Here is a 9,995-nt window from a genome sequence, read left to right on the forward strand (position 1 = left end):
TACTATCCACCCAAGTTTGCAAGGAAGTGACTAAAGGGTCCAGGTAGGTAACACAGGTATGGTGGGGGCTGGGGGTCGGCACCTCATTGGAGTCCATTCTCCACCTGAAGTGGGCAGAGGTGCCTTGGTATAGAACCACTGCACAGACCACCACGAGCATGTCTGTGGTGGGATCTGCTTTGTGCCTTGCTATTGGGATGTCTCCTATGTGCCAGCTTGCCAGCTTTCACCCTTCTGGTCAACCCATGTGTCACTATCTCCCCAGTAGCTGGGTATCTTTCCAAAAAATGCACAAACTTGAGGTTACACAGCGACCCACCACTGATGGATCCCATTCCAGGGTGTTTCTACCACTGAGATGCTTAGCTGACCATTTGCACATGCAATCTTAAGGACCTGTTCTTCTGATCTTATAAAATAAATTCTCAAAGTGGGATTCCTATGTCAAACGGCCATATTTTATTTTAGTAGATATTAAGAAATTACATTCAAATTAGGTTGTATCAATGTCACTTCCCACCAGCAGTATATGAGGGCACCAATTTCCCCACAGTCTTCCCAGCAATAAATGTCAGCACTCTACAATTTTTGCTAATCTCTTGAATAAAAATATGTCATTATTGTTCTAATTTGAATTGTCAGGACTACTAGTAAGGTTTAGTACCTTTTTATGCATTTTTTGCATTTTATGCATTTATTGGCCTTTGCATAATTTTCTATTGGGTTTTAAATCTTTTTCTTATCAATTCATAGGAATTTCTTATATGTTAGAAATAGTGATATTTTTCGTGTTTCCTACAGATATTTTTCCCATTCCAACATTCCTCTTCTTACTTGCTGAGGCTATCTTGTGTCTGCCTGTGTCCAGCCTCAGCCCACAGCCCACCCGTCCCTGTGTCCCAGCCCCCAAGCTGCTCCTCAGTTCCTGCAATGGGTTCTGCTCACCACCTTCTCCCCCTGCCCCAAGAGTTTCATCGGTTGCAGTAGGTGGCCCCTTTGCACAATGTGGAAATTGTTTTCTTGGTCATTTCAAGAACACCCCCAGTTGCTATGCTTTTATTAATGAGATGTTTATCCTAAAACTTGAAGACCACTTGTCTCTATATATTAAATACATATTTAATATATATTATATTAAAATCTACTTGCTGCTATCACCAGGGTATATACGTCTTTGCACCTTCATGTTAAACAAGGAATCAAAAAGCCTGTTCTGCACCTGAAAGTCATCTGATAACAAGGACATCTTTCAGGACCTGGAAGTTCACTTGTCAAAATGGTATCAGTGCTGTAAGGGACACTGGGACACCCTGGCCGTCTGGACCTCCAGTTCTGGGATCTCTCTCCTGCCTATTCATGTCACTGAGCCACCTGATCTTCGTCCAGATGGTTCAAGTCTGCACAGAAGAAACATGGACGCCCCTCTGCCCTCAGGCAGGTGGGGAACCCCACTCACATTCAACTTCCATCCCCTTGCCAAAATGTCACTGAGCCCATTTTCCCTCCACTCTCTACTCAGAGATGGCAGGAATGTTAGCTCATGACTCACCGTTCCTGTTTTTCTCGGATATGTCCTTTCCCTCCCACCTCCACCCACTGCTGGCCACTGGGGGGCAAGTCTCACCCAAACGCAATCCTCCTGCTGCCCTCACCACCTCTCCCCCTCCTCCTCCAGCTCACAGGATCTCACCTTGCCTGGCAGGGTGGGGACAGTAGTCCAGAATGCTCAAAGATGCTTTGATGCCTCTTCTTTGTAGCAAAACTTTCTCCCCAGAATGCTTTGGGGTTCTGGATTTTGATAATCAAAAATTAGTATTTTAGGACTCAATATTATTCTCAGCTATGGATCTCAAGAGTATATTTTGAAAGTTAACAAAAAAAAAAAAATGCACAGCAGGAAAGAATTTCTGTAGTGTGGATGCCCCAAAAGTGAAATTTCTGGTAGTGATAAAAGTGCATCTACAGCTTTTCTAAGTACATCCAGGCTATCCTTCTAGATGGGTGTGCCCATTGACCACCCCACCAGCAGCAAGTAACACATTCCCCGTGGCCTTCACAACACTTGGTGTTATCAGTCTTTTTCCATTAGATTATTTATTTTGCATTTCCCTAGTTACTAATGATGTGTCATCTCTTCAAATGATTATTTCCTTTCCTGTTCCTTCTTGAATTCTCACTCTCGTTCCTTACCCAAAATACCACCATCTCTAAATGGCAATAATAATTTTACTTTTCTCAGAAGGTACTGTTATTTAGATGAGGCCATACCTTATATGTGTATATACATTGTATCAAGGTTTTATTTGCATTATTTATATGTTCTATATCCTTAACTCATTTCTTATTTCTTAATTTATTTTTTTAATCTATCATTACTGAGAGGTGCACACTATATTTTCCCACTATGACTAGGGATTTGTTCATTTTTCCTTTACACTTTTGGTCAATTTTCTTTTTAGCAATTTAGAAGCTAGTTATTGAGGCATAAAAGTTCAGGTTTTTTATATCTTTCTGGCTAATTCCTGGTGAATTTTTTTTCTTTTATTATTATGTGCTTCCTACCTTTATCCTTAATAATACTTTTTTGCTTAGTCTATTTTGACTTGTGTTAATACAGCAACATTCAAAATGTAATATCTGCTTAGTTTACCACTTTTTCCATCCTTTTGCTTCCAAAGTTTGGGTCAATTTTGTTGTGGATGTGGTTTTTATAACTAGCAGATTAAGAAAAAACAGTTTATCTAATCTGAGAATTTGTCTTTTAATTTGATGGTTTAGTCTTAAATTGATTTCTGTCATCTTCTTTTGGGGAATTTACTTAAATGTGGTGAATGTCTAAATGCTGCAGAAAAGTATAACTTTAATAATTTTAAACAAAAATGTGTTATTTTATAGCTGAGGTCTGATAGTTTTTAAACTGATGTCTATGTGTATGGCCAACCACAAACCTTGGGATGTTTATTACCATTTATACATGCACATACAAACATCACACACATATATGTGCACACAGGGATGTATTAATTTGTGTAAGATTTATAAGATTATATACATACACACACATGCATATCTATGTGCAAATACCTACCTTCACCACTGAGCTCACTCTTCTAACACTTCACTTTCCCTTGCTTCTGTCCCCACTACCTTTCCTGCCTTCCGTTGGTATGATTGAGGTTTCTCTATTCTATCTTTTCTCATTTAGAAGTTACACAGTCTATTAGGTGGAACCACATGAAATTGTTATCATGTTAGTCAAGGTTGGTCAAACATCAGCAATTTCATATGGTTCAATGCAATACTATTCTTTTTTTAAAATTTTTATTGTTATGTTAATCACCATATATTACATCATTAGTTTTTGATGTAGTGTTCCATGATTCATTGTTGTGCATAACACCCAGTGCTCCACGCAGAATGTGCCCTCTTTAATATCCATCACCAGGCTAACCCATCCCCCTACCCTCCTCCCCTCTAGAACCCTCAGTTTGTTTTTCAGAGTCCATCGTTTCTCATGGTTCATCTCCCCCTCTGACTTACTCCGCTTCATTCTTCCCCTCCTGCTATCTTCTTTTCCTTTTTTCTTAACATATGTTGCATTATTTGTTTCAGAAGTACAGATCTGTGATTCAACAGTCTTGCACAATTCACAGCGCTCACCATAGCACATACCCTCCCCAATGTCTATCACCCAGCCACCCCATCCCTCCCACCCCCCACCACTCCAGCAATACTCAGTTTGTTTCCTGAGATTAAGAATTCCTCATATCAGTGAGGTCATATGATACATGTCTTTCTCTGATTGACTTATTTCACTCAGCATAACACCCTCCAGTTCCATCCATGTCGTTGCAAATGGCAAGGTTTCATTCCTTTTGATGGCTGCATAATATTCCATTGTGTGTATATACCACATCTTCTTTATCCATTCATCTGTCGATGGACATCTTGGCTCTTTCCACAGTTTGGCTATTGTGGACATTGCTCAATGCAATACTATTCTTGTAATGGCTACTCAAATTTTTAACACACACTTAAATTAACAAAGTCAAAATTTAGTTAGTCTCTACCCTTCCCTTGAATCCTATAAGGACCTTCAAATACGTTTACTGTGCTACAATTTCCATTTTACCTGATATTATTGTCTACTTTCAGTTCCACTGTGCCATCACCAAAATAATCATCAACACAATTAATGTTTACTGTCAATACTTGTTTCATTATCTTTCCACATTTCACCAATCTGTCTTTTCATGCTTTCCTCCTTTTCCCAGAGTTCAGTTTCCTTCTGCCTCAAGTACGCTCTTTAGAGATTTTCACTGATGTTCTAGAGCAGTTCTCTCAGCCTGTCCGAAATGTCTTTATTTTGTGATCACTCTTGAATAACAGTTTAGCTGGGTATAAAACCTTAGTTTGACACCAATTTTCTCTCAGCGCTTTGAAGATATTTTCTTTGTTTTAGGCCATTCTTGCTGTTCAGAAGCTTCCTATAGTTCAAGTGTTGTTCTTTGGAGGTAAACTTTTGTCCTTCTCTGATTCCTTCACAAATTCCTTTTAGTCTTTAGTTTCTGAAGTTTCCCTCAGAGATGTCCATTTAGAGACATTTTACAAATCTTTCTCTTCATTCATTAAGAGTCTTCCATCTGAGAATACATTAAATTAAAAAAGTGGAAAATTGCAAGCTCTTACCACTTTTTTTTTCCTTTTCCTTCCTTCTAAAACCCCTTGTAGGTATATAGGGTCATGTCATTCTCATCTACGTGTCTTGTAACTGCACCATACTATATTGTCTCCTGATTGATTTCCTCAGATCTGTTTTTTGTCTCACTATGTTTCTGCTTATTCAGTCTACTCTTTGATTTTTGATTTAATTGATTTCTAGTAATCCATTTTGTTCTTTTCTAAATGGACTGTGAGGAGGATTATTTGCCCTGACTTTTATAAGGCTTAGTTTATTTCTTTAATCATTTTGAATATTGGTGTTTTATAATTTCTGATTTTTTCAGTTAACTAGCATTTTTTCAAGGAACAAGTCTTCCTGGCTTTTTTGCTTTGTTTTGTTTAGTTTTGCCAGTGTAACTTCACTTGTAATGGAATCATTTCTTTTTGGGTGTCCATGTACCTGAGTGTGTATGAACATAGTTAGCTAATCCCAAGCAAAATTTATATTTGCTGTGGGAATTTTATGGTACCTGGATTGTTAAAGTGACCTTTCCTGGTGTCTTTATTGTGGTTTATGCCGGGTATTGGGGGGTAGGTGGGTGTCTCACTACAGGAAGAGATTCTGTGTTAATTTCTCAGCCTTTGGTCACCACACCAAGAGCCAGAGTTAAAAGCCAGATTCCAGGCCCTCAGGAAGGGAAATCCCCGGGCTTTCTTTTTTCATTTAGTATTATATCCCTCACACAATCATAGTAGAGTCAGGCTTCCTTTTTTAGGGCACAGGTATGAAGTTTATTCATTTTTCCCCCCACCGGAGTTGTAGGAGTCCTGGCGTTTTGGAGCCTTCTCAGCTTCCATTCTTTACCTTCTATGGACCAAATACCTCATCTTTTTTTCCTGTGTGTGCAGCAATACTTAAGCCTCTAATCTGTGGGGTCCCTAACTGGTCAGAGCTACTGGTGCATGAGCCTACATGCCCTCCACTCTGCTTTCACTTCCCTCTTAGCCCTTGCACATGGGCATCATCTTTTCTTCCCTGTCTTTTGTTTCATGCATGGGTCTGCTTAGGCAGTACAGAAGAAAAGCCTCTGGAGCCAGACTACTCAGGTTCCAATCCTGGCACCAACACTTAAAAGCTGTGTAACTACAGGCAAGTTCCTCTTTGGGTCTCAGCTTTCCCAGCAATTACATGGACATAGAAAAGCACCAGCCTCATGGGACTATCAAATGAATTAATAAATTTTAGGGACTTGAAATTATGCCTAGGACATAATGAACACCCAAAAGATATTACCTAATATCTTCTACTATTATTTTTAAATGGGGCAGGGTGGTTCTTAGTGCTTCTTTGTGTCTAATATTTAATCTTTATGATTGTTGTTTATGGCATAAATGATATGCTTCAAGTTTTTCAGGGCTCTGGTAAGATGTCCATCGACAGATGACTGGATAAAGAAGATGTGTTATATGTATACAATGGAATGTTATGGAGCCATCAAAAAGAATGAGATCTTGCCATTTGCAACGACGTGGATGGAACTGGAGGGTGTTATGCTGAGTGAAATAAGTCAATCAGAGAAAGACATGTATCATATGACCTCACTGATATGAGGAATTCTTAATCTCAGGAAACAAACTGAGTGTTGCTGGAGTGTTGGGGGGTGGGAGGGATGGGGTGGCTAGGTGATAGACATTGGGGAGGGTATGTGCTATGGTGAGTGCTGTGAATTGTGCAAGAATGTTGAAGCACAGATCTGTACCTCTGAAACAAGTAATGCAATATATGTTAAGAAAAAAAAAAGAAGATAGGAGGGGAAGAAGGGGGGAATCGGAGGGGGAGATGAACCATGAGAGACGATGGACTCTGAAAAACAAACTGAGGGTTCTAGAGGGGAGGAGCGTAGGGGGATGGGTTAGCCTGGTGATGGGTATTAAAGATGGCACGTTCTGCATGGAAAAAAAAAGCTTTTCAGGGCTCTGGCTTTATTTTGTGGGGTGCAGGGCACCAAATCACTTTATTGGAAGGAATGGCATGCAAAAGTCTGAAGAAAAAAGTAATTGGATGTTTTTGTACAGGTAGAAATAATGTAAGATTTTGTTTACCTAGTGCTGTGTAACAAACTGCCCTGAAACTTAATATCTCAGAACCACTATTTTATTTCACTCACAATTTTGTATGTCAGGAATGCAGGAAAGATTGTGCTGGACAGTTCATCTCTGACCCATGTGGCATTAGTTGTGTGTTTATGACTACTGACTGATCCACTTCCAACATGGTTTCTATACTCACTCACAGGCATAGCTGTAGGTCATTAATTTCTATTGCTATATCATATCCAGTATGTGACTATACCTCAATTTATTTATCCATTGTCCTGTAGGTGGCTTTTGAATTGTTTCTACTTTCTTTCCCATTATGAAGAGTGTTGCCATGAACATTTTGGTACATATCTTCTGGTAGATATGTGCAAGTTTTTGTCTTGGGTGTGCATCAAAGAGTAGAAATGCTGGGTCATAGGGCATGCAAATGCTCAAATTTATAACATTATGCCAAAGTTATTGCCCTAAATTCCACTCCCTTAGCTATGTGTAAGGTAATACATTCTAATTCCAATACTCAGGATCATCAGATTTCTTATTTTTGGTCAATGAAACAATCTTGCTGTAGTTTGTATTGCATGTCTAAATTACTAGTGTTACTCAGGACCTTAGCATGTGTTTTCTGTTCTGTGAAGAAGCTGTTTTTTGTTTTTAAATGTCTTTTCTATTGGGTGTTTTCCTTCTTGTTTTTCCTACTGACTTGAGGTGCTCTCTATTTCATCTTGATACCAATTCTTTGTCAGTAATATGTTTTGCAAATATATTCTCATACTTTGACTTTTTTTTTAAGATTTTATTTATTTATTTTGACTGAGAGAGATAGACAGCGAGAGAGGGAATACAAGCAGGGGGAGTGGGAGAGGGAGAAGCAGGCTTCCCGCTGAGCAGAGAGCCCAATGTGGGGCTCGATCCCAGGACCCTGGGATCATGACCTGAGCCGTAGGCAGACACTTAATGACTGAGCCACCCAGGCACCCCTGACTTATTTTTAATTGATTTGAATTGTCTTGATTTTCAGAAGTTCTTAATCACAGTGTATTCAAATATACCAGTATTTTTTTTATGTGAACACTTTTTGTACTTTAAGAAATCCTTTCCTACCTTGAAATCAGACATTCTTACCTTTATTTTCTTCTAAAACTTTAAAAATTTTGCTTTAGACATTTGCTTTGACCCAAGTTCTTAATCTGACTGGAGTGGATTTTAGTGTATAATTTCTTCCATATGGATACCCAATTATTCCAAGTACATTTATTGAAAAGTCACTCCTTTCTTTGCTGGTTTGCTATGTGACCTGTGTCACACATAGAAATTCCCTATGTGCATGGATCTGTTTGAGGATGCTTTGTTTTTTCCAATGGTCAATGTACTTACGCTGCACTAATACTACATAGTATCCCTGCCTAAAGTTCTGTAATAAATCTTGATATCTGGCAGAGCAAACCTACCTTCCTTCTTTAGAACTGTCTTAGATGTTCTTAGCCATTTGTTCTTCCATTATAATTTTAGAAGCAGATTGTCAAGTTCCACAAAGGATCCTGTTAAGTTTTGATTGGAGTTGTATTAAATTATTAAATTGGGGGAGATTACATTTTAATATTAAATCTTCTAATTCACAAACATAGGATATCTCTTCATTTATTCAGGTTTTCTTTCATATCCTTCAGGAAAATTTTACAAATTTCTGCATAGAGGTCATTACAACTTTTGTTAGATTGATTTCCAGTTATGTTTGTAGTTTCTGTCACTACATAAATGGTAGTAACATTTTAAAGTTTCCTGATGATGTATAAAAATGCAATTGACACTTGACAATTACTATATGTAATTTGTACATAGATTTTACATTCAGCTACATGGCTAAAACTCTTATTATTGCTGGTAATTTTTCTCCAGATTCATTTTGAATTTCTGAATAAAAAATCATATCATCTGCCCACCCCAAAAGACTCATTTCTTTTTTTCCTTTCAAATTCATATGCTTCGGGGTACCGGAAGGAGGCGGGTCTCTTTTCGTTCCCAGCGCAGCCATGGCTCGTGGTCCCAAGAAGCATCTGAAGCGTGTAGCAGCTCCAAAGCATTGGATGCTGGATAAACTGACTGGTGTGTTTGCTCCTCGCCCATCTACTGGTCCCCACAAGTTGAGAGAATGTCTCCCTCTCATCATTTTCCTAAGGAACAGACTTAAGTATGCCCTAACAGGAGATGAAGTAAAGAAGATCTGTATGCAGCGTTTTATTAAGATTGATGGCAAGGTCCGAACTGATATAACCTACCCTGCTGGTTTTATGGATGTCATCAGCATTGACAAGACTGGGGAGAATTTCCGTCTGATCTATGACACCAAGGGTCGCTTTGCTGTTCATCGGATAACACCTGAGGAGGCCAAGTATAAGTAGTGCAAAGTGCGAAAGATCTTTGTGGGGACAAAAGGAATCCCTCATCTGGTGACTCATGATGCACTCACCATCCGCTACCCTGATCCCCTCATCAAGGTGAATGATACCATTCAGATTGATTTGGAGACTGGAAAGATTACTGATTTCATCAAGTTTGATACTGGTAATCTGTGTATGGTGACTGGGGGTGCCAACCTGGGAAGAATTGGTGTGATCACCAACAGAGAGAGACATCCTGGTTCGTTTGATGTGGTTCACGTGAAAGATGCCAATGGCAACAGCTTTGCCACCCGACTCTCCAACATTTTTGTTATTAGCAAAGGCAACAAACCGTGGATTTCTCTTTCCCGTGGAAAGGGTATCCGCCTCACCATCGCTGAAGAGAGAGACAAGAGACTGGCTGCCAAACAGAGCAGTGGGTAAAATGGTCCCTAGGTGATGTGATTGGAAGACATTATATATACTTAATTAAAGGTCATACAGCACGAAAAAAGAATTCATATGCTTCGATTACTTTTTCTTATCTTATTTCATGGTCTAAGATCGTTAATATTATGGAATCAGAGTGGTGGTTTTGAGCATTCTTGTCTTTTGTCTGATTTTAAGGAGAATGCATAAATAGAATCCTCTTCACCATTTTCCCTGGGTGATCTTATTCATGGACATAACTTCAGTGAGGATGACAATTCCTCGACTTACTTTCATCCCAACCCTCCCCCTGACTCAGAGCCATGTATCCAAATGACCATGCAAGATCTCCCCAGAACATCACACAGAAACTCCTTCAAAGATGAACACATCATTGTTGCCACAAAGCTCCTTTGCATGTAGCAT

General features: G+C 39.1%; 1 pseudogene across 1 annotated transcript; it reads left to right on the plus strand.

The window, feature by feature from the left end:
• The first annotated feature begins 8,753 nt into the window (after positions 1-8,753).
• Positions 8,754-9,654, plus strand: LOC113918436 (annotated as a pseudogene). The gene has a single exon (XR_003518558.1). The product of XR_003518558.1 is annotated as a 40S ribosomal protein S4, X isoform-like (transcript).
• The last annotated feature ends 341 nt before the right edge of the window (positions 9,655-9,995 follow it).

The sequence above is a fragment of the Zalophus californianus genome, chromosome 1 (assembly GCF_009762305.2).
Source record: "Zalophus californianus isolate mZalCal1 chromosome 1, mZalCal1.pri.v2, whole genome shotgun sequence".
Lineage (NCBI taxonomy): Eukaryota > Metazoa > Chordata > Mammalia > Carnivora > Otariidae > Zalophus > Zalophus californianus.